This window comes from Armigeres subalbatus, chromosome 3 (genome assembly GCF_024139115.2).
Source record: "Armigeres subalbatus isolate Guangzhou_Male chromosome 3, GZ_Asu_2, whole genome shotgun sequence".
Taxonomy (NCBI): domain Eukaryota; kingdom Metazoa; phylum Arthropoda; class Insecta; order Diptera; family Culicidae; genus Armigeres; species Armigeres subalbatus.
Genome location: NC_085141.1, coordinates 140,092,939 through 140,117,229, shown reverse-complemented (window position 1 = coordinate 140,117,229; position 24,291 = coordinate 140,092,939). Strand labels below are relative to the sequence as shown.

Below are 24,291 nucleotides of genomic sequence, written 5' to 3'. Positions count from 1 at the left end.
GGTAGCCAGTCGCGGATGACGGTTGATTGTATTGAGTTTAGTTGTTTTAAGAGTTCTGCCACGGCAAGAGAGCAGGCAGAGGTAGTGTGCAGTGCTCATATCAAGCGGCGAAACGCAATTGTCACACATCACATGGTTTTTTCGTCTGTCACTTGATTGACGAACGGAATTCTAGCGCGCGTGGATGGGGAGTGGATGGATGGATGGTTGGTTGGATGCATGAATGACTTGGGTGGGTACTATTACAGCAGTGATAAATGAAAACGAAAGTATACTTAAGTGCCATTGACCCTAGGCGAGAGTGAGTGGTAGAATCAGCAGCGATAGGATACGAATGAACGACACTGCTGGTGTAAACGCAGGAAAGGTAAATTCGAGAGCAAGAGAAACAATTACGAATGGATGTTTGCGTGCGGCTTCGACGGACGACGGGACTAAAATCTAAATAAATGCGCATAAAAATGGTTTTGTTGTTTACGGGGCAGTGACCGGATTTGGTTTTCCGAAAGTGGGTCATCGCCGCAGTTCACGTTTTACTTCTCTTTATCAATTGACGCAAGTATCTTCCTGCTAACTGTGTTTCCATATACTAAAATTAAAATTAAAAATGCTACTGATATGATAACAAACTCATTTCATTTTCGAATGTAGACAATTACACTGCACATACAGTACTGCCAATGAATATAAGAGTGCTAATGAAAATGACTTTTTTGAATTCTACAAACAGACATTGCTTACAAGTTTCATAACCTAACAATAGGACCCTATGCAAAATTTGAGCCTAACCGATGAAAGCTCAAATCTTAGCAAACATTGGTAACAATGTCAAAACTCCAAATGATTAGAGACACTCCTAAAACTTGTCAGATTGAGTTCAAAATTTTCAGTTACATTAAGGGCTAATAACACGATTGAACAAAGTCGGTTTTTAAAAAATCCCTGATTTTTCGTTGGCACCACCCTAATGAATATGAATCAGAGTTTTTTAGGAATAGTCCAGTACAGAAGGGTGATTAAGGCGGGCAATTTAAAGAAAAAGCATATTTTTCCAAGCATTGTTTCAACCTATCTTTCGATAATGTAAAAATTTAAGTATTTTTGAAATGAACCGTTAAGGCTCAAGACTCCATCACAACACTTCTTCTTCTTCTTCTTATTGGCATTACATCCCCACACTGGGACAGAGCCGCCTCGCAGCTTAGTGTTCATTAAGCACTTCCACAGTTATTAACAGCGAGGTTTCTAAGCCAAGTTACCATTTTTGCATTCGTATATCATGAGGCTAGCACGATGATAGTTTTATGCCCAGGGAAGTCGAGACAATTTCCAATCCGAAAATTGCCTAGACCGGCACCGGGAATCGAACCCAGCCACCCTCAGCATGGTCTTGCTTTGTAGCCGTGCGTCTTACCACACGGCTAAGGAGGGCCCCCACAACACACTTAAGATAAATCGCAGATTTCTGTGAAATTTCACCGAAATCTCAACAGCAAAACTGTTCGGTAAAAAATTTGCAGATTTTTTGGTGATTTTGACAGTTGAACAAAGGAAAATACCGCAGAAAATCGGTCTGCTGTTGAGATTTCGGTGAATTGAAGCAAAATTCACCGAAATTTGTGAAATGATTTAAGTGTGAATGTTTTGAAAATTAATGACTGTATCACTTGTTTGTAATAGTGATGCAATTGGTACGGAAAAGTCCAGCAGCGATAAATAAAATGTTGTTTACAACTCGGGTGGGTGGAATGGGGTGGTAAAAATATGCCAGCTGATGTATAATGTTGCCAGACTTGACGAATTGTTTATTTTATATCATAAGACATGTTCATGGTGTATCAAATATATGGGTATTTATCGATTTAAAAAAATTTATACACCACTTGGAATGTAATAGAAGCTTACATAACATGTTTAAATATTTATTTTTGGTTTTATTGTTCAATCCGACAAACAGAAATGATTTTTTTCCAATAAATAAATCTGGCAACGGTGAAGAGATGATTATTTTCTTGTGTATGCACATCTTTATTTGCGTATTGGCTGGCGTATACGTTGTATTGTTCGGATTGAATGAAATTGCATCGCGTAGATTTTGTACTCACCATTTCACTTATTGCGCTAGTGAATTTGAGTCTTTCGCATTTTATTGCATTCACAATACGGTCGTCAAATATGTGTCTCACTTCGATTTTTGGAAAGCAGTTTTCGACAGTTTTTGGACGTGAAGTGAATTAATTGGTAGTCAAAATTGAAGAAAAATGTGAAACTCAGTTAGTGAATATGTTTTAGGAGTGATAAAATCAAGGAAACAATGGGAAAAGATCAAGTGAAAAATCAAGTGAGTGTGTATGTGTTTGATCCGAACGTTCGATCGTTAGTATGCGTTCGATGAACTTACGAATATCGGCCTAGGAAAAACGCAGTTTTCAGCGTTTTGCTAGTTGCTAGTTTTGATAAGTGAAAAATTAATATGGAAATGCCATGAATATATTATGATGGAGGGTAAGTCCGTAAATAGGCCCAAAATATTGAATTTAGTTCAAAACTTTATTAGTATTAGTGCGGATTCGAATAAAATCATCGTCATTATCGGATTGATTACGGTTTATAGAGCCTTAATGATGCTGATGAGGGTGGTAACATAACTAGGCCTAAAATATGTATGTAGATTCGGCGAAAAAGTGTCAAAATAATAGATTGGGAGGTACGAAAACCGAGGTGTTCCACATTAGTATGAAATATCCAGCATTTTGGAGAAGCGAAATCAGTGACACTAATCTAACCTAACAATGTACATTACTCCTCCACTCACTGTCCATAGCAGAATTCTGATTAGCAAACACGTGGTACGTTGTTCCAAAAAAGCTGGTTCTCCATAAACTTTTCTGAAATTTTCATTTTTTTTAAACTTCCCAATTAAAATTAAGTTCTTACATCAAGGGACTGACTGTAGGAAATGTTTTGACTATTGAAGGTTTCCGAGCATATTGAAAATAGGCTTTCGAGCCTCTTGAAAAGTGACTTGAGCCTATTAAAGGAGGCTTCTGAGCCTCTTCAAAGGAGACTCTGAGGCCTCTTGAAAGGAGGCTTCTGAGCCTCTTGAAAGGAGGCCTGAGCCTCTTGAAAGGAGGCTCTGAGCCTCTTGAAAGGAGGCTTCTGAGCCTCTTGAAAGGAGGCTTCTGAGCCTCTTGAAAGGAGGCTTCTGAGCCTCTTGAAAGGAGGCTTCCTGAGCCTCTTGAAAGGAGGCTTCTGAGCCTCTTGAAAGGAGGCCTGAGTCTCTTGAAAAGAGGCCTGAGTCTCTTGAAAGGAGGCTTCTGAGCCTCTTGAAAGGAGGCTCTGAGGCCCTCTTGAAGGAGGCTTCTGAGCCTCTTGAAAGGAGGCTGAGCCTCTTGAAAGGAGGCTCTGAGGCCTCTTGAAAGGGAGGCTTCTGAGCCTCTTGAAAGGAGGCTTCTGAGCCTCTTGAAGGAGGCCTGAGCCTCTTGAAGGAGGCTTCTGAGCCTCTTGAAAGGAGGCTTCTGGAGCCTCTTGAAAGGAGGCTTGAGCCTCTTGAAAGGAGGCTCTGAGCCTCTTGAAAGGGAGGCTTGAGCCTCTTGAAAGGAGGCTTCTGAGCCTCTTGAAAGGAGGCTTCTGAGCCTCTTGAAAGGAGGCTTCTGAGCCTCTTGAAAGGAGGCTTCTGAGCCTCTTGAAAGGAGGCTTGAACCTCTTGAAAGGAGGCTCTGAGCCTCTCTTGAAGGAGGCTTCTGAGGCCTCTTGAAAGGAGGCCTGAGCCTCTTGAAAGGAGGCTTCTGAGCCTCTTGAAAGGAGGCTTCTGAGCCTTTGAAATGAGGCCTGAGGCCTCTTGAAAGGAGGCTTCTGAGCCTCTTGAAAGGAGGCTCCTGAGGCTCTTGAAAGGAGGCTTCCTGAGCCTCTTGAAAGGAGGCTGAGCCTCTTGAAAGGAGGCTTCCGAGCCTCTTGAAAGGAGGCTTCTGAGCCTCTTGAAAGGAGGCTTCTGAGCCTCTTGAAAGGAGGCTCTGAGCCTCTTGAAGGAGGCTTCTGAGCCTCTTGAAAGGAGGCTTCCGAGCCTCTTGGAAGGAGGCTTCCGAGCCTCTTGAAAGGAGGCTTCCGAGCCTCTTGAAAGGAGGCTTCCGAGCCTCTTGAAAGGAGGCTTTCGAGCCTCTTGAAAGGAGGCTTCTGAGGCTTTCGAGACTACGGTTACAAGCATCTTGAAAGATGAACTCCGGCTCTCTTTCAGGGAGAGCTTCGAACCTCTTGAAAGAGGCTTTCCGAGCCTTTTGAAAGCACCTTTCCGAGCCTTTTAAAAGAAGGAGAAAAGAAAAAAAGAGAAAGTTTAAAGAAGAAAGCTTAAAAGAAGATTTCCAGGCCTCTAGAAAGGAGGCTTCCAACCCTCTTGAGAGTAGGCTTTCGAGCCTTTTAAAATGAGGCTGTCGAGCCTGTTCAAAAATCCCTTCCGAGCCCCTTGAAAAGATCCGAGGCTTTTAAAAGAAGCAGAAATAAAAGGAAATTTCTAGAAAAACAGCTTGGCTTCCGGGCCACTTAAAAGAAAGTTTTTGAACATCTTAAAATGATGTTCCCGGGTCACTTGAAAGGTGGATTCCGAGCTGCTTGGAAGGAGGCTTCCGAGAAGCGTAGAAGGATGCCTCCAATTCTCTTGCAACGAAGCAACACTGAGCTTTTCGGGAAAAAGTCTTCATGTCTTTCAAATGGAGGCTTTCGAATCTGTAGACTCCAGATTTTAGTTAAGAATCATATACTTAACATATTATTCAACATTCTGTTTTGACCCGGTAGATTGCATTGAAGATTTTTTAAATATGTTCATTCAAGGTTTTGCCCTTTTGTCCCACATCTCTTCATCCATTGTACGGGTTGTGGAGGACAGGATTCAATAGGCCATGATTTACTGATCGCCATGCATAGGATAAGGGAGGTATTTTGGACCAGCAGTTCGACGACTCATTTTTTGCACCACTGAGTGCAAATTTCTCTTGGTGGTCCAAAATTAGAGCCCCCGTAAGAGTTGTCCAAAATACATCCTTTACCCTATTATGTACAAAACAAAGTTTAGAAATAAAAAAAATACAAAACTTTATCAATAAGTTTGGATTAAAATTGTAATTCATCCGCCATTAAGCATTTCGTCCGAGGTACCCCCTGGGTCCGGCGAAAGTACCCCCAGAGGTACATGTACCCCAGGTTGAGAATCGCTGTTATAAAAGACCGAGCAATGCTCTGCATCTTCGTGAGCGCTACGGAAAAGGAATCGTTGGTTAGTAGAGAAGGTAATTCATGTGAAGCCCCTGAGTAAGCGACTGAATATTTATTGTAAACAAAGTTATTTTGAAAACAAGAAGATAAAAACTGTGTTTCAAATCAATCCAATCAATGTGCTTCGTTTAATAAGCTTCTACAATACGATCGATTCCGCACTAAATAATTTTGTGCTCTTCGATGCAGACATTAGTTTTATCACTTCGCGTTCTCCCGGACTAGCTGCCGTCCCATGACCAGCAGCAACACGATCGATTCCGCATTAATATTGTACAAATAGTAAAAAATATCACAAAATATAAATTTGAAACTTGGAAACACTGAAGACGTTTTATAGAAGAAAACTACATACGTATTTGTCGACTAAGAATGGGGTTATGTAGTAAGCGTTAATAGAAAAAAATGTATAACCTAAAGTTTTGAACACAACTTAACGATTTTGTTCAGCAACGCAGCCTAAATTTTTGATAATATAAATAATGATTTAAGTTTAAAATTGTTTCGAAATTCCGCGGAATTTCGTTAAATTTCGTTAGAAGCTAGTTTTTTCTAGCGAAATTTTTGTAATTTTACGAAACGAAACGAAATCAAGAAATGCGATTTCGCCATGCTAAAATTCCGCGAAATTCCGCGGAATTTCGTTTCGAACCACCTGAAACGAAATTTTTCGAAATGCCGCATATGCTTAGCTTTAACTATGGTATGGATAACGAAGAAACAAGTCCCACTTCAGTTTTCAACTAAATTTAAGAAGAAGAACTCATTGTTTTGGTATAACACTAATGGTGATATTTTTATTGACTTTTTAATATTTCCATTAATTTGAATTTTAAACTTGTCTTAGTTTATCACTTGAATGTGGTACTTGATGGACACTCAGCTTCAGTTGCAATCCAAGTGATTGCTTGAATTGTTTAATCGCTTGATAGAAGATGTGATGGACACTGAGACTTTCTTCCATTTCAGCTTGGCTTTCCTACAGAAACCCCCGTAAAAGTAGCCAATGATCTACGGTGCTACTGACCATAAGTAAGAGATTTAAATCAATTTCATAAACGACTGATTTATCCCATATTAATAATGACGCCTTTCTCTAGCATTATGGAGCATTTTGTTTTGATTAATTTGGGATACACAAGATTTCCCGTCGAATGAAAAATTAGCAAACAAATCTCAACAATCCCGAACTGCATTGCATCATAGTTATTCATATATTATGATTTTCCATGGGTTTACAAGTTTTTAACTTAGCAATCGAGAAGACTCATGTCGACAAAAGTATTCAATGTCAGTAGACAGAAGAAAGGGCGACTTTCATTTTTGTCAATTTTGATTTTTTACACATACTTTCAAATGTACCGGACAGCGACAATCTTTATCTTATAACTAAAATATTTTTAGAAAAAGAGATCTAGGATGTATGTTGTATGACACTCCGCGCAATCATGCAGTAGACAAGAAATACATAACAGAAATGAAAGGTGTGTTCAAAATCATCGATGTCCGCTGTGCTTTTGTAAGGCATCCCGGGTACAATAAGGGGTCGATCAAATATTACGTAACACTGAAGGGGAAACGTAATGGAAGAGGTTACGGAACCAAGGATGTACAGTAAGCCATCTTATTTATTACTTAATAGGCTCTCGACTGTTTGAATTTTACTAATACATTTTTTTGGCTTTCAGTCTTTACTGGCTATTAAAACGACATATTTCTTCTACGCCCGACGTTTCAATGGAAGCCAAAAAAATGTATTAGATGTATTGAGTACTTTGCACTTTATTAGACTCCTGAGCTGAAATTATTTGCTCAGTTACGATCCCTCAGCTCAGTATAAAAGGCGTGCTTGCTTGGATTCGTTATGTATGTTTGATTATCTTCCGATTATTCGTCTGTCAAATTTCGTAAAATGCTTGTTGGTTTGATGCCGTAATGAGCATTTTCAAAAGATTGAGCATATTACATATTTTTAAATGGAAGTAAATCGTGAAATATAGTGATCAGCATAACAATTTTGCGAGTCGACAGCATTCAAACAACAACTCCTCAGAAATCCGTCATATACAAATCAGGAATGTATGGATTTTATTAGAAGGGCTATTTTAGGCTTAGTGGGACGTCTGCCTGTGGTATTATTATGATCATTGGCGAAGATGTACCTAGATGGTAAAGATCCTCACGGAACAGTTGATTTAAAGCTAACATGAGCTAGACATTCGAAATTAAATAAATCTATTTGACCACAGTTTAAGAAAGATAAGTATAAATATTTATATAACTTTTATGGAACCGAAATCGATTTGGCTCGGTAATTAACGTGGAGACGCTTTGCTTAATCACCTTGATACGAATATGCAGAATTTGTTGAAGCATTATATACCAAAAGTTAGTACTCCAAATGCTGAGAGGAGGCGTTATTCCGGAAGGTTTTAGCCTAGTAGAAGCCATTCAGTGAAGGTTTGTAAGGATCTGAGATACTCGCCCATGCTGACAAACATTTGTGGAATGTCAACTTCTCAAACATGACCAAGTGTATGTTGACAGTTTACTGTGATGAGGAAACGTGTTCTGCCATTAACTATTTTCGCAGAAGTCTAAGCATTGATAGCATAAGCAATACAGTAATTTGAGTTCGATTATTTAGTTGTTTGTCAATAACTAACTGCAGAGGCTAAATTATAAAATATGATGCATGGTACACTTTCAGTGTGAAGGTTTTCCTACATTTCCGCCTTAACAGTTCGTTGTTTGAATTCCACTAATAACGAAGTCAAAGCACTAGTTATATTAACTAAGTTATTGTAACTGGCGCCATTATGACCGACGAACGGAAGTGCCACTGGCTCTCTCTGATTGTCTCACGCGTTTTTAAGGTCATTCGCTTTTGCGGGCGATCGCTCCTGTCAAATCAGCTAGGACATAATTCCGCTGCCATGTTTATACACGTAGGATGGTGGCTTAGCTATGAAAACCTTCGCGAACTATTATGGGGGTGGCGATAGTGTTCGATGATTTTTCATCATGGCGTCGTGGGCAGCAAATTTGCATTATTTTCAGGGTTCGTAATGCTCACTCAATCTCAGGAGCACATGATCCTACCTCACCAAAATTTTCGGGGAGAAATCGCTTTTCGGGAAAGAAAAACAGGAGAGTGATAACAATTTTTCGCTCACTTCGATTGCCGCCAAACGTTGGTTTGCTCTTTTTCTTTCATATTCGAGTCTTTTCGTGGCACCATAAATGCAAAAGGTAGTAGCTTATGTGGACCAAATAACTTAACGCTTACATACAGATAGCGTGGTGGTGTGGCTAGAGTAAGCGCATCCCCACAGCCATTATTGTTACTATTCTGGGTTCGAATCCCGGCGCGACCATACAATTTTGTAATTGTTCTGCGATAATTCTCGCAAAAAGTGAGAGAGATGTAAAGTTTTTTTTTTTGTGTCTTTATTAAGGAGACTTTCAGCCCGAGGCTGGCTCGTCTCCGGAGATGTAAAGTTGATGAAACGAAAAAAGAATTTCATCTAATAGGCAAGATTTTCGTTTATCTTCCCAGGCTAATTCTGGAGAAAGATTGATGGGTGAAAGATGATCCTCAATATAAACAACGAAAAAAGATTCTCCCTTGGCCCGAAAAACGCTTGCTTTGGTCTCATTGAAACGAAAAGTCGAAACCCTAATTATTTTCCATTGAGTGACACGTCGCTTCATCGGTGTTATTATTTCGTTACAAGTGGAATTCAAACAACGAAACGCATTATAAGTAACAGAAAAACCTTCGCACTAGCAGTTCACCATACAACTTATTTTGAAATTTTGCCTCTGGAATAAGTAATTGACAAACTACTAAATGATCGAACCCTGATTACTAAATGATCAATAACATCCTTCAGCGGAAAGTCAATGGATGACTATCTTCCTGCTATTTCAAAACATTGCGCATTGCGAACGATATGTTCACGAAAGAATTTATTTCTTACTCGAAATTGGATTTAACAATAATAACAATAAATAATAACAATAAATTATTATCAAAATCGGTTCAATTGGAATTCTCAGATCCTTTTCTGGAAACCCAATTATTTATTCTATATATTACATGTAAGATTCATCTGTGGGATCTGTAGGGACGTAAGATTTCTGATGGGAAGCTATTTATTTACTTTGAACAACGTCTTACCGGAAAATACGGGATAGGGTTTAGAATAGCATCACAAAGATTTTGAATGGCCATAGCGCTGATATCTTACAATAGGTTTTTGAGATATTTATACCAAACGACTTGAGAAAAGTGTAGCAATTATTCAATGCGTAAAAATCAACTCCAGTGTATTGTAAAATAAGAAAACTGAAAAATTATAGAGTTAGGAAAATGGATGTTTGGAAAATCAGAATTGGATAACTAAAAAAATAAAAACAAGAAAGTTACAATTTTAGGCACTGAAAAGATTTAAATTTAAAAAAAATTAAAAACAAAAAAATGGAAGTTTTTATTTAATTTAATAATATAACGATTTTCAAACTTCAAAATAATAAAAAGTTTAGAAATGTGAAAATATGAAAATTTAATATAAATATAAAAACAGGATAAAAATTCAAAAGTTTACAAATTAAGAATAAATAATTATAAATAAATATTTGTATAACTGGATAATTTGATAACTGGACTAGAGAACTGAAAAATTTGAGATTTTCGAAAAATTGGAAAAATGGAAATTCAAAAAAATTAAAATTCTTTGGTTTGACAAATGGAAAATAAAAAGCGGAAATTGCTAAAAAGAAAATGGGAAATTATGATAACTTTATGGGGCTATCCTTTGCATTAAGCTCTAGAGAATCAAATAGCATTATTATGTTTTGAGATAAGAAACATACAACAAGATATTTTTATTTTAAAAAATTAGCAACAAAGATTAATTTAGCATGCTTCTGCTTTCAAATTTCCGCTTTCTGATTTTGCGGATCCTGTCAGATTTCATTTTGAATTGCAACCCGAGCAGAAGCCATGAACAGAATAACAAAACATGATATGGATTTGATTGATATAAGAGATAAAAGAACAGGCAACAATATCAAAAATTTGCACCGAAATATCAATTAAATATCAAGATATGCTATGGATAAGAACAAACCAATGGCTCATGATATTGATCACTTCTTACAAATAGCATAACTTGATCGCCTTTTGATATTTTAGTGCAAAATATTGATATTGTCGTCTGATCTTTTATCTCTTATATCAATCAAGTCCATATCTTATTTTGCTATCTAATCAACATTTGATATTATTTTGCTATTATCGTCTACCCGGGAAGAAACTGTTAATCAACTTAGTTTTGATTTTATGGCAGTCCAGAAGCTCCAGTGGGAGGGATTCCATTGATTATCGAGCCACATCAATTTTACCTTTGTCGATGAACTTGTACCTGGATAATAGAATCCAAGCATAAAACGAAACTTTTTTTCTGTCGGATAAGTATGCCATTTTCCTTTGCCTTTTGCCATAAAAGATCGCTTGATTCACGTTCCTCAATGTCAACCCAATCCGCAATAAACGGTAACAAAATTTGCGTAATTGTGATCTTGAAGGGCCGGAGAGGAATACAGAGGACGAGATTTGAAAAAATCATTGAAGTGATTGTCGTCCGAAGCTTCCCTATGGAGGGAATCACAAGATCTCGGTGGATTAAATCCGGATGTGGAAATCAAGCCAAGTTCCCGAATATGCAGTGTAAATAAAACACGAATGTTGTGTTAGCAGCTTTCGATTATTACTTTTATTACGACTGCCCGCACTCGGAACGTTTTCTTGAACTCGTGTAAGTCACCCACCGGCTTTGACGAAATCAACGAAAACATCGATGACACGCAAAACGAAAATTGGTAATTTCGCGCGTCGCTTGCTTTGATATGTTTTTCTCACCGATAATTTGCTTGCGTCACGTTTAATTTTATTTTGATTTCGTGTGTAGTATCTATCTCTCCCTCCCAGCTGGCCTCTATTTACCAAGATCTAGTAGCTTAGCTTAGACTGATTGTACATATCAATGGTTGCTACTCCGTGATGGATCAGAGCTGGTGCGAATTGCACTTCGATCCAAGTGAATAGTGGTTGGAATTTTCCATCTATTCCCGAAGTGCACGTTACAGCAGCTCTCGAATTTTGATCATTAACGGCGCCTGCCAAGTCCTTACAGTTAGTTGGGAAAGGAAGGAAAGGTTAGTGTGTGGTAATTGTTGCTACTAGAGACTGGGAGTACCTCTGCATCTCTACAATTACCACGGGAAGGAATTTGTTTTAGTTGGGAGGGGTAATAAGAAACTTAGATCGGAATTCACCATGGAAAGCGATGTGATCTATGCAACTTCTATTTTACCAGTTAGTACGAATATTTCTATATATAACAGCATAAGCATTTTCTAATAAGATCTTTTGAAATACGTGTTGAATTTTTCTTCCATCGTGAGGATAAACAATCAATCACTCAAAATGAGCGATTGGACTAAAACGCCAATGCCATTGTTATTGCATTGTTATAAGCTTAGATCCGAGATTTATAACCATATATTGACAAAAAAGAAGATGGTATTTATGATGGTATTGTAGTGCATGTAATTAGGAACTAATAGCGTAAGAATAAGTAGATTTCTTTCAACGAGACGAGCCAGCCTCGGGCTGAAAGTCTCGATAATAAAGCAAAAAAAAAAGATTTCTTTTAATGGAATAAGGAAATAACAAAGTGGCTATGATGAATTTTTTTTTTCAGAACCCATTTCTATGAATTTACATAGGTATGATCACTTTAGAAATATGAGTGTTTTTCAAGCCCCCCTTCCCCATAGAAAGACTTTCATCACAAACATTATTTTTGTTCTGTATGAAACGGAGGAAAATGGGAAAACCCTCTCCCACCCATAAGTTACATAACTAGTGTAGATCGGAACATGCTCAGCGGAGAATCCATATTTCCACATTGTCTGCATCGTCTGAAAATCACTAGACTAGACTAGAAACATAGATGATCCTTCCACAGAAACCAAAAACTTCTGACTTCTGGCTACAAGAGAGTAGCCAAAATAAAAGATTGAAAGACATCTTTTACTTTTCACACTTTTACTGGCAACGATTTTTGCTTGTTCGGCTGTTGCATTTTGTTCCAATAAACTTGAATTTTTTCAAGAAACTTCACATCTACCTTTAGGCAAATCAGTCATAACATGTTGGTACAGTTGAGTTGAAGAAAAATGCAAATTTGAATTAATTATTCAAAGTTTTTTTATGGCACCGGTTCAATCGTGAAGAAATTTGCGACCTTTTGGCAATTAAGGGAGTAATTACAAGTGGAAATACCCCTAAAATATGAATAATTTGAAGATGGCTTTAGTTTTATGTGAGATGGAAAGCTACAATGTTCAATGCTTCCAAGCCAAAAATAGAAGACATTGCTCGGGTAGAGTAAGCTGGGATTGTTTAATTCAAATCGAGTCAAGCACGACGAGACACTGAAGACGGCTCTACAGTTGAGGTCGACATACGTATTTGTAAAGATTACAACGTGATTGAATTCAATGGATTATATACTAAACTCGTCTTATGAACACATTCCACTAGAACAGCTTTTTTTTCCACAAATTCCAAAAAAAAAATCAAGTCGAAACTTTGTGAACATTTGCCATTTCCAGCAAATATATTCTTCACATTGTACTTTGTGAGATGCTTTTAGCAGGCGTGCAAAACATTAAGTAAGTAATAGATAGGTTGGAACATTGACGCAATGTATTTCGTTAAAATACATTGCATTTTATTTGAGTAGAGCAGCACATTGATTCAGTGTATCAGAAAATTGGTCAGAAAATTGGTCTGAGCGGGTTTTCTGATTTTTTTTTTAAATTTGAGATGGTTCGAAAAAAAAATTCTTCTAAAAATTTTGTCTCTGGGTGGGGGGGGCGGTGCTATGTCCAAAACCACCCCCGTGGCTACGCCACTCTAGTAGGTATGCATTTTGTATTGTTTTGAATATGAACGTCATATCAAATTCGTACATACACGTACATACACAAGTCCTAATCTTACCCTGCCTATAACTAAGAAAAAAATCAAATCTTTAAATATGTAGATATTTTATGACGGTGTCAGCACAATAAAATTCGCTTGAAATCTGAACAAGCTCGATACAACCAAATTGATGTTCCTTGAGAAATGGCCATGAGTGTGGTAGTAGTAGTTGGTGATTTCATTTATTTAGTTAACATCTAAACAGATATCACTGAATCAACAATTTGACGCCACAATGCACGGTTCGAGGCCGCATCTCTCCATCCTCGAATACGCCCCACGCTCGCCAAGTCGTTTTGCACCTGGTCTGCCCATCTCGCTCGCTGCGCTCCACGCCGTCTCGTACCTGCCGGATCGAAAGCGAACATCATCTTCGCAGGGTTGCTGTCCGGCATTCTTGCAACATGTCCCACCCATGGTACCCTTCCGGCTTTAGTTACCTTCTGGATACTGGGTTCGCCGTAGAGTTGGGCGAGCTCATGGTTCATTCTTCGCCGCCACGCACCGTCTTCTTGCACACCGCCAAAGATGGTAGTTTGTGATGTTAGTTGCAAAAATCAAGTTTTGAAACGAATTGCACACGCTGTTTTTTGCAATGATGAAAAATGGACCGAAATTCCCTCCCCTCGGATATGTGATCTTGCCGCGATGGGTGGGCTTACGCCATTAGCACTAACATGGCAACCAAAGACATATCCTGTCGTGGTGGTATCACATGTTGACTATTTTTGTTTGGTGCCGCGTCACATATCTGGCATTGGCGCACTGATTTACCGCATGTGCATGTGATCCAACTTACATCGTGTCTTGGAGCCTTGAATGGTAGTGCAGTCAGGCAGAGGCTTTTTTCATCAGTGATAATGATGTGAGTTCTCTTCTTTTCGGCAATACTTTTCTGATCGGTTCCCTGATGTGACGCTGAGTGGTAGCCACGCTTACATTTAGCAAGCTAGGCATTTATTGTAAAACAAAGTATTCAAGACATTCGTAGGAAATCGACTGAGTAGAAGTTTTTTCAAAACTAGGAACGTGGTGCCAGTTTTATTTTGTTATGCCTCACTTTGATGAGCAATAATAAAAAATACCACACAATATAATGATGGTATATGAACAATCTTATAACGGCTTCATTCTCGATAATTTTTACAAATAGATAGGCAATAGGCGTGATACAGTTTTAGTTTGCCACCGAAAAGTGAATCCTATGGCTGACCTTGATTAGAACTTAATAGATAATCACCGTAATTAATCAACGATAAAGCTACTTGTTAGAACAATTTAAAGACAAAAAATATAATGGAACAAACTAAGTTCTTTAGCAGTTTCCACTTTTACATTGAGTTTGACGAACGCATAACCTACGCTCAGAGCAAACAAATTCAATTAATTTTCATTCTGCATAAATAAAAGTTATAAAATAGAACACTAATACGCAATATTTTTTTTATATTTTCAATGTGGGTACAAAAAGCTAACAAATTAAATAACTTATAATTGTACTTTATGACTAAGTGACCTTTCAAACCACATCAGCTGCTTCCAAGGCAAAAATAGAAGACATTGCATTTCTAACATTGCTTCTAATAACTAGAAAAACGTTGTACTAGAAATCTTGAAATTATCATTTTATCCTTTGATCATTGACTAGTTTGCATTCAATTACATTTTGCATTAGTGTCGAGTCGATTCCAAACCCGAACCTCACTTCACCACATCCTTATCCTACCCCATGGCGTTCAAGTGGTCTGCAAGGACTCTTCTGTCATTACCCTCTCTATTATAGGCTTTGGATTGACTTGCGCTCTCATTGCTCCACCAAACGCTGCAAAATGAAAATGAAATGACGACAAATGGACCGAAATTGTTCAGTATGATTTACTGAATTTGTTGTATAGAGCAATCAGATTTCATGTTACCGTGTCACGTTGCGTAGTTTGACAATTTCTGAAGCGATAGTCTATTTCATTTATTGCGCGACGCATACACTATTTGAACACTTAGCCAAGCTACTTCAGTAAAATAAAATGTAGTTATATAAATGTACAAACAATCACCAAAAATTTAAGGAACTTATAGTAGGTTTGAGCTGTTTCAATGGATAAAACGAATTACTCATAAGTTCTGACAGCTGGCAAAAAATACAAAACCAATTCGAAAAAAATAAAAACAAAAATGGCTTTTTTGCCGGTTTCGAATTTTTAAAATATACCTACATTCAGATAAGGAAGTCAATTTTTGTGTCCCTCGCTAAGACTAAATTTTCTGGTTACATCACCTTATTATGAGCAAATTACCTTTTTTTTTGCATATATAACCAACATGGAGTACCCTTCGGGCAACTCAGTTCAGTGCGTGTTTTAGTCGTCATGAAATGGTTAAGATATCGAATATGTCTTCGGTGAAATATGTTTGACACACATTTCGTTTTCGTTTTTGTATCATCATGAATATGTCGTTGTTTAAAAGAAATAATTAATCGCTTACCAAGGCGATTTCCAATAGATTTCCTTCCCAAACAAAATACTATTCCTTTCTAGTGCACTCATGCGGATGTAGAAGATTCATCGATCTCTTGTAGCAATGAGCGAACGCAGGGCATTTTTATATATCAGGTTTGAAAAATGGGAATCAACTGTTTCCACTGTCTTCCATGGATTTTATAAATGGGATGGACTTGTAAATTTCTTCCTGGAAAACAAATTCACAAAAATTTAATCGGCGGCATCATCAAATTCCCGCAGTTTCCTCTTCTATTCCCTGTTGATGTCAAAATTCATCTGTTTCTTCCGGTTTCTCAGAATTTTCCACCCGGCAAAAAACAAATTATAGTCTTTTTATACTCCGATTATCATTCATACCAATTTGATTTTTCCTCCTAACACATCACGTCACCGGTAGATCATCGGCGTTACGGTTGAGCACGAGTGAATACAGTAATATCCCGATTTTATCACCCCCCTGGTGAATTTTGGGGTGATAAAATAGGGCATGTGACAAAATCGGGAAAAAAATATTTTCAATTTTTTAATTTATTTTACAAATATGAATTAGTGTATGCCTAGGAAAGGCAAAATGCGTGAACGGTACTCGTTATTTCTTGTTGAAAATGCTTACAAAATCCTTCGCAGGTACTGGAAAGTTATTCATAGAAAATTCCATGCGGTAAAATTTATTTCTTGAAAATCATTGTTGTTTGCGGTTTTATTTACGAAAATAAAAAGAACGACTAAAATTTTTGGGGTGACAAAATCGGGTCGAAAACGTGACAAAATCGGGACGTGATAAAATCGGGTCGAAAACGTGATAAAATCGGGGGTAGACAAAATCGGGGGTAGACAAAATCGGGGAGTGACAAAATCGGGCCGACACTGTAGTTGTATAAAAACTACACGATAATATTTTACAGCTTGATAGAAAAATTCAAATCTCGAGAAAATCCGAGTACATGAAATGTATGTGCAACTACTTTTTAAATAAATCAGAGAAATGGTTTCTGACAATTCCGCAAAAAAGTAACAAACTCCTCCAAAAAATGTTTGATATGCATTTTGTTCGAAACAACTACTGTATTGAGTATTATCGTGATTTCTCTTTAAAACATATAATAAACAATCCTTCAAAGTAATATCCATCATAGAAACTTCAAAAAACTTAGCAGGAGAAAAAACCCTTTGAAATTCATTCTGAAATTTTGTCCAGGATTTTTTGCTTATTGCTAGAAAAAGCCCATTGATGGAAAAGTTTGTCTTCCATTAGAATAGCATAATTAAGATTTTTTTTTAAATTGTATATTTTTTATACCCATCGAATTTTTAGAACTTTGACCACATTTATTACTTCTGCAATCAAATCAGTTTTGTTGTCACTTAGAAATTATCTTTTCCATTTTCACTCTCATATGTATATCCGCTGAAGGATACTTAATGTTAATGACCGAACTCGGAAAGCCAAAAATGCAAATTTTTGTAAACGGTAAAATCAAATCCTATTTAGCTTAGCACACTAAATAATTACCAGTTTAAGATTCGCACTAGCGACCGTTCCGCATCACACCTCTGAATAGCTTCGTTCTTCAATAGCTCTGCTTGGTGAGGTTGCGCCTGCCTCATCATTCGTCACGCTGCGCAAACGTTTTTCTGTTTCTTCGTCCAATCGATAACGTTGCACAGCTCGCACTATCACTACCATCGGCCTTTCCAGCGATTTCTGCGCCGCTCCACGCACCATTCGATTCGAACGAGTCACCGAACAACGTCTATGCTTCTACCGGATAGAGCAGTACACGGGGTGCAAGGTGCGCTATTCGCAGCACTACCGCCGCTGATAAGAGACACCTCCTCTTGTGCAACAAAGTACGAACGTGTTTCCGCACCGCAATCACACCACCGCTTCTCGCGTTCGGATGATGATTAGCCACCGACACACGGTGAACCCCTTTTTCGGTCAACTCTTCTTCTCCTTGGGGCACTTTCTTCGCTTTGGCAAAAAATAAACAACCGCCGAAATATTCGCACTCTACCTCTACACGCTACAGCCGAGGCTCCACCGGCCGATAAGAGAATTGGAGAGACGCGCACAAATCGCATCCACGGCTGCGAGAATGTGTTTGTCGTTTTTAATTGAATCAGATAGCGCGAATACCTTAACAACGGAACGCCGTTTGGAAAACACAGAAACTAATTCGTCGAGAAAATGATAACACCTTCGACACACCCGCACAGGATATAACGTTCGTCGGATCCGCAGATTGCACCGTTTTCGTGTCTCACGTGATCCGAGGATCTCCCGTCCGCGGAAGTTGACCCTGAGTTTGCAACCGCCGCAGCACAGTACGCCGTCACTCGATAAGCTGCCCACAGAAATTCGGGGCCAAAAAGGAAGAGTTAAAATAACTCGGCAAATTTGAAACGCCGGCCGTAGACGCAAAACACAGAATTAAGTCACAAAGTAAGCCGTTCGACACTAATTTCTCAAAATACCCAATCGGCTTTCAATGAGAGCTCTTCTCGGTACAGAAGCTGGGTCTTGGCCGTCGTTGTCGACCGCGGTGAGCCAAAGTAAAAGTGCGATCTCGCGCGTTCCCGAGATGGAGAGCCGTCGGTCGCACCGTTGTCCTCTTCGTCAAACTGCGAGCGAGGTTTACATAACAAATTGTACTTGATTTTATGGGACTACTGGTACCAAAGTGACCCATTCGCGCGAAGTCCCGCACCGTTGTCCTCGGTGGGACATCTTCCAGACCGTTGATACAACTCACTCACTTCACGCCCGGACAATTAAAAACTATCGGAAAAGCCATACTTTCTAAATTCGGCCACTTGTTCAACGCCTCCCAAATATGAACAATTTGCGGTCCCCCAACTTCTTAGTCACTGCACACAGACTTCCAGATCTTCAGCAAATTTTCACGTCCTTCAACTCCTTCATTCCAGAGCTGGGTGGAAAATTCTTCGCCAGGTCTTCACTGAACCCCTTCCCTAATCATTCGTATCGTTTGGAATCACTCTGACACAGTTGCTCGGAACACTTCTGCTTCCGCTCAGTGCGAGATGAACTTGTAATAAAATTCAACTTATTATAGCCTCCACCACCAAGTGGAAAGATTCTCGACCGCTAACGCAGAAAGTCGTTGTCACGCGTGCTGCTGCCAAGCGAAGACTAAACCGAGCCTGTCGCGAATGGAACCACCGAGCGTGGTGGTGCTCTGCATTTCACGCAAATGAGGAAAAAGACACTCGAATTAAAAGTCATAGAATCCGGATCGGGAGGCACACCGTGCACTCAGGAAAATCGACACATACTTTATGGCAAAAATCCATGTATTTTGAAATATGCATATCATGAGTCGGCACATACTTAATTACATACAAATTCACACATGGATACTATGACCCACATGGATAGTATGTGTGAACACTCATGCAATGCATGTGGGCGCATGGAATATATGTGCCGAAACTATGATATCCATTTCGCTACCCCCATTGCAAAAATCCATGTGTAAACTCATGAATATAATGCGGAGTTTTTTGTGAGTGTGAAGTGCGTGCGTATTTCCTTGCGTCGCGCGGTTCCACCGTTCGAAAGAGAGAGGACGGTGCGAGAGTGCGATGTTTTCTCTCAAGTTTACTCGCGCGCGCGATGACATTATCGCGAGAGTGTGAGCAATATGTGTGCTCTCACATTTGTTTCCCTAGATTGTCATGCATATGCATTCGTGATTGCCGGCTTGGGAGTGCAGCGCACCTTGTATTGGCTGATGTGTTATCAGTTGGAAAAGTTTGAAGCGCGCGGAATGTTTCGCGCGAAGAAGCAAGAGAGAGAAAAAGTTAGTCCTAGGCGTCCGGCAACACGTGCTAATTCTTTTTGGGCTCTCTCACGAATTGATAGTATATGACATCAAAGTGGTGCATATCATAAGGCGTTTTAGTTGTACTAAAAATACTGAAGCCCATCAGAATCAGAGCAAAACAAAGTTTGTTTTTAGTGAAGGCCACCGTTTTTGTTCATTCTCTTTCAAACAGGACAATAGTCAGTTGCGATTGAATAAAAATCAGTGAAATTCAAACTAAACATAATATGTTTAGTTTGAATTTCGCTGATTTTTATTCAATCGCAACTGATATTATCTGTAATGTATAAGAGAAGCGCAAATGGTTTTTGCACTTTGCTTTCGTGCGGTGTTTCACACAAAAAGTAGAACAAGAGCCGGAGGGACCGCGGTCGAAACAATTGTGTGCTTGTTGACGAATTCAACCGGAACACTTGCGCGGAACAAAGACTGTCTACACTATGTAACGATTAATAAAGAAAAACTTAATCTATTTGGATGAGTTAAAGCACAGGTTTCAAGTTTTTCAAATATGAACTTTGTGTTCACAATAGAAGAAGAATATTCACAAAAACTAAAATCGATTAATGAAGGTTGCATTTTTCTGAGACTATGGGTAACACAGGTAAGTAATATTTACAAAATAATTATCAATAGAGATGCGTTTCCTGTTCGTGGGAATATTGACCATCCTGTGGCTAGTTTGATACTTAATTTGGACTATCTTAGTGTGAACAATACTCCAGAAACATTTTTGGATATCATAATTTCACCTGCCTTGCAAAATGCTGAAGTTTGATACCCATATTGCCACAGTCACAGATGGTGATATTCTGATTCTGCCAGATTTTGATTCCTCCGGCGGCTTTCTCAAGAGCCTCGCAACTGAGGGTACCCAATGTCTTCAGAATAATATCCGGATGTCAAAATTCCATATCAAATTTACATGTCGTTCTGGGCGTCGCATGCTCTTAGTAAATTAGGGCGAAAACGATTGATCAATTTTTCCCTTGTAAAAGGCCACAAAAAGTGAAAGGGGCTCTCCTTAGCCGTGCGGTACGACGCGCGGCTACAAAGCAAGACCATGCTGAGTGTGACTGGGTTCGATTCCCGGTGCCGGTCTAGGCAATTTTCAGTTTGGAAATTGTCTCGACTTCCCTGGGCATAAAAGTATCATCGTGTTAGCCTCATGATATACGAATGCAAAAATGGTAACTTGGCTTAGAAACCTCGCAGTTAATAACTGTGGAAGTGCTTAATGAACACTATGCTGCGAGGCGGCTCTGTCCCAGTGGGGGATGTAATGCCAATAAGAAGAAGAAGAAAGGCCACATCCAAAACAAAACAATGGGGCAGAGTAAAATGTTTATCGTTTAAAGGTGCATACTTTTTCTCAAAGTTTGTGACATTCTGAAAATGACCGATTTTGATGCTTCCCGAAGCTCCCCTAAGGGTCTTGAAACCGACACCAGGGTGGCCAATGTCCCCAGAATAATATCCGGATGTCATAATCCTACTTGTCTAACAAAATGCTGAAGTATGATAACCATATTGCTGACATGGAGCGAAAATATTGAACTGGTTATTTTGGAGCCGGTACACAAAGGGTCACTTCGAAGAAACCATGTTTTGGCCATTTCTGAAACAGGTTGCGGGCAGCAGGGACTATGTCCAAGGGCTTGACGATCCCTCCCCAGGCCATCTGCGAGTTGTGGGGCTTTTTTTTTATCTGTATTTAAGAGACTTTCAGCCCGAGGCTGGCTCGTCTCTGATTTACAATATGCTACAAATTCGATACATTATTTTTTTGTTCTTGATCGTGTGTTATACACTCTCCAGTCCGCTTCATCATGTTCTCTGGTATCGCCTGTATTGTAAGCGTCTTCACCACACGATCTCTTTGGGATGTTATCGGCACGTGTGTCGCTTGCTGTTCCCGATGCGGCTGACAATCGCCTTTTCGCGCTGGCTCCAGTAGTGCCGGGCTCAATTTGCCTTTCGTCGTCGTCGTCGTCATTGTCGTTTTCACTTTCGTTTGATTCCGTTTGCACTGGTGGAGGGCCGGTAGTGATTTGTTCGGATGTGTTCGATGGTATTTCTGATGTAGGCTCTGAAGTCGCCACTGGGCACTTTGATTGCGGTTGATCATTTTGTTTTTGGCCAGTAACTAGCGTCGGTTCATTCTCGATAGAGATGCGCGATGGTATCGGTTTTTCTATCATCATTCGCACTACTCTCACACCGTTCAGCACTCCCGGGAAGAAGTTTTTCCAGGTCTCATTTTGTATGGAGATTATTTTGCCATATTGTTTCAGATGGTTGATGTTAGTGGTATTCGGCATGCGTGGCGAAAGGTCGTGTAGCTTGATTGTTGTAGTGGGGCCATCAACATACACCGGTATGTGATAGATTACGCCTAGACGATGGAACGAGTGTTTCAGATGGTTTTGCTGCTGTAGTCGTGGTGCTACACCTGCATCGTTCATCTTGATAAACACGCAGTTGTTGAGGTTGTGCAGCTGAATGCACTTAACATCAGCCATGTCAAGCTTGATTGACTTCTCCAGGAACTTTTTCACCTGTTCCAACGGAGGTCGTGTTGGAAGAACACTAAAGTCCACGACAAGCGTGTTCGTTCTGTGTAACATTTTGCACTGAGTGGATTCGACACGAACCGAGGAATATCGTTTGTTAAGCAACTGTGCGGAAAGACATCTATCGTGCGCGAGAAGCGATTGCCAACTGGTGTGGGGCTTGCCTAGGATATGGTGGGATTTGACAGTGGGCCCTGTTAAATTCCTATCAAAAGCTGCATGTATTCGCAAGTAGGCCCCATCAAAGCGACCGTGTGCCGCTCATAGCGCACAAGCCCAAGTCCTGGTGTTAGGTGGGACGCTAAACAGCCCTGACGAGACGGTCCTCCGACGAGACAGGAGCTTTGCGCAGGCCCAATAAGCCGCCTGGAAAACCAATCATTACGAATAATATAAGAGATAATGCGACTCGATATAATCGGCAAAGACCTAGGCGACGAATACAGGATCACGATTGGAAGCTTGGAACATGGAATTGCAAGTCGCTAGGTTTCGCAGGTTGCGATAGGATGATCTACGATGAATTACATCCCCGCAACTTCGACATCGTGGCGCTGCAGGAGATTTGCTGGACAGGACAAAAAGTGTGGAAAAGCGGGCATCTAGCGGCTTCTTCCAAAGCCTTCTACCAAAGCTGTGGCACCACCAACGAGCTGGGAACCGGCTTCATAGTGCTGGGTAAGATGCGCCAACGCGTGATTGGGTGGCAGCCTATCAACGCAAGGATGTGCAAGCTGAGGATTAAAGGCCGTTTCTTCAACTATAGCATCATCAACGTGCACTGCCCACACGAAGGGAGACCCGACGACGAGAAAGAAGCGTTCTACGCACAGCTGGAGCAGACATACGATGGATGCCCATTGCGGGACGTCAAAATCGTCATCGGTGACATGAATGCACAGGTAGGAAGGGAAGAAATGTATAGACCGGTCATCGGACCGGATAGTCTGAACACCGTATCGAATGACAACGGCCAACGATGCATAAACTTAGCAGCCTCCCGCGGAATGGAAGTCCGAAGCACCTTCTTTCCCCGCAAAAATATCCACAAGGCCACATGGAGATCACCTAACCAAGAAACGGAAAACCAAATCGATCACGTTCAAATCGACGGTAAATTCTTCTCCGACACCACGAACGTCCGCACTTACCGCAGTGCGAATATTGAATCCTACCACTACCTCGTTGCAGTATGCCTGCGCTCAAAACTCACGACGGTGTACAACACGCGTCGAAGTCGGCCGCGGCTTAACATTGTGCGGCTACAAGACGGTAGACTAGCCCAAGAATACGCGCAGCAGCTGGAAGTGTCACTTCCAACGGAAGAGCAGCTAGGCGCAGCGTCTCTTGAAGATGGCTGGAGAGATATTCGATCCGCCATTGGTAGCACCGCAACCGCTGCACTGGCTGGGTTCGATTCCCGGTGCCGGTCTAGGCAATTTTCGGATTGGAAATTGTCTCGACTTCCCTGGGCATAAAAGTATCATCGTGCTAGCCTCATGATATACGAATGCAAAAATGATAACTTGGCTTAGAAACCTCGCAGTTAATAACTGTGGAAGTGCTTAATGAACACTAAGCTGCGAGGCGGCTCTGTCCCAGTGTGGGGATGCAATGCCAATAAGAAGAAGAAGAAGAAGAAGAAGAAGAAGAAGAAGAAGAAGAAGAAGAAGAAGAAGAAGAAGAAGAAGAATGCAGCATGGGCGAGATTGCTGCAACACCGCACGAGGGCGAACGAGGCACGATATAAACGGGCGCGGAACAGACAAAACTCGATTTTTAGAGGAAAAAGCGGTGCAGAAAGATCGATACCGTGAAGAGACGGAGCAACTGTACCGCGCTAATAACACACGAAAGTTCTATAAGAAGTTAAACCGTTCACGTAAGGGCCACGTGCCACATGTGTAAGGACATAAACGGGAACCTTCTTACGAACGAGCGTGAGGTGATCCAAAGGTGGCGGCAACACTACGAAGAACACCTGAATGGCGATGTGGCAGACGAAGATGGCGGTATGGTGATGGACCTGGGAGAACGCG

At 40.2% G+C, this 24,291-nt stretch overlaps 1 protein-coding gene across 2 annotated transcripts in view; it reads right to left on the bottom strand.

Moving 5' to 3' along the window:
• The window catches only part of LOC134219950 (uncharacterized), a 63,020-nt gene extending 44,067 nt beyond the window's left edge, over window positions 1-18,953 (bottom strand). For both annotated transcript variants that reach the window (XM_062698854.1, XM_062698855.1), the window contains exon 1: window positions 17,342-18,953. The gene's annotated coding sequence lies outside the window, so the exon portion shown is untranslated. The remainder of the gene's footprint in view (window positions 1-17,341) is intronic.
• Between the last annotated feature and the right edge of the window lie 5,338 nt (window positions 18,954-24,291).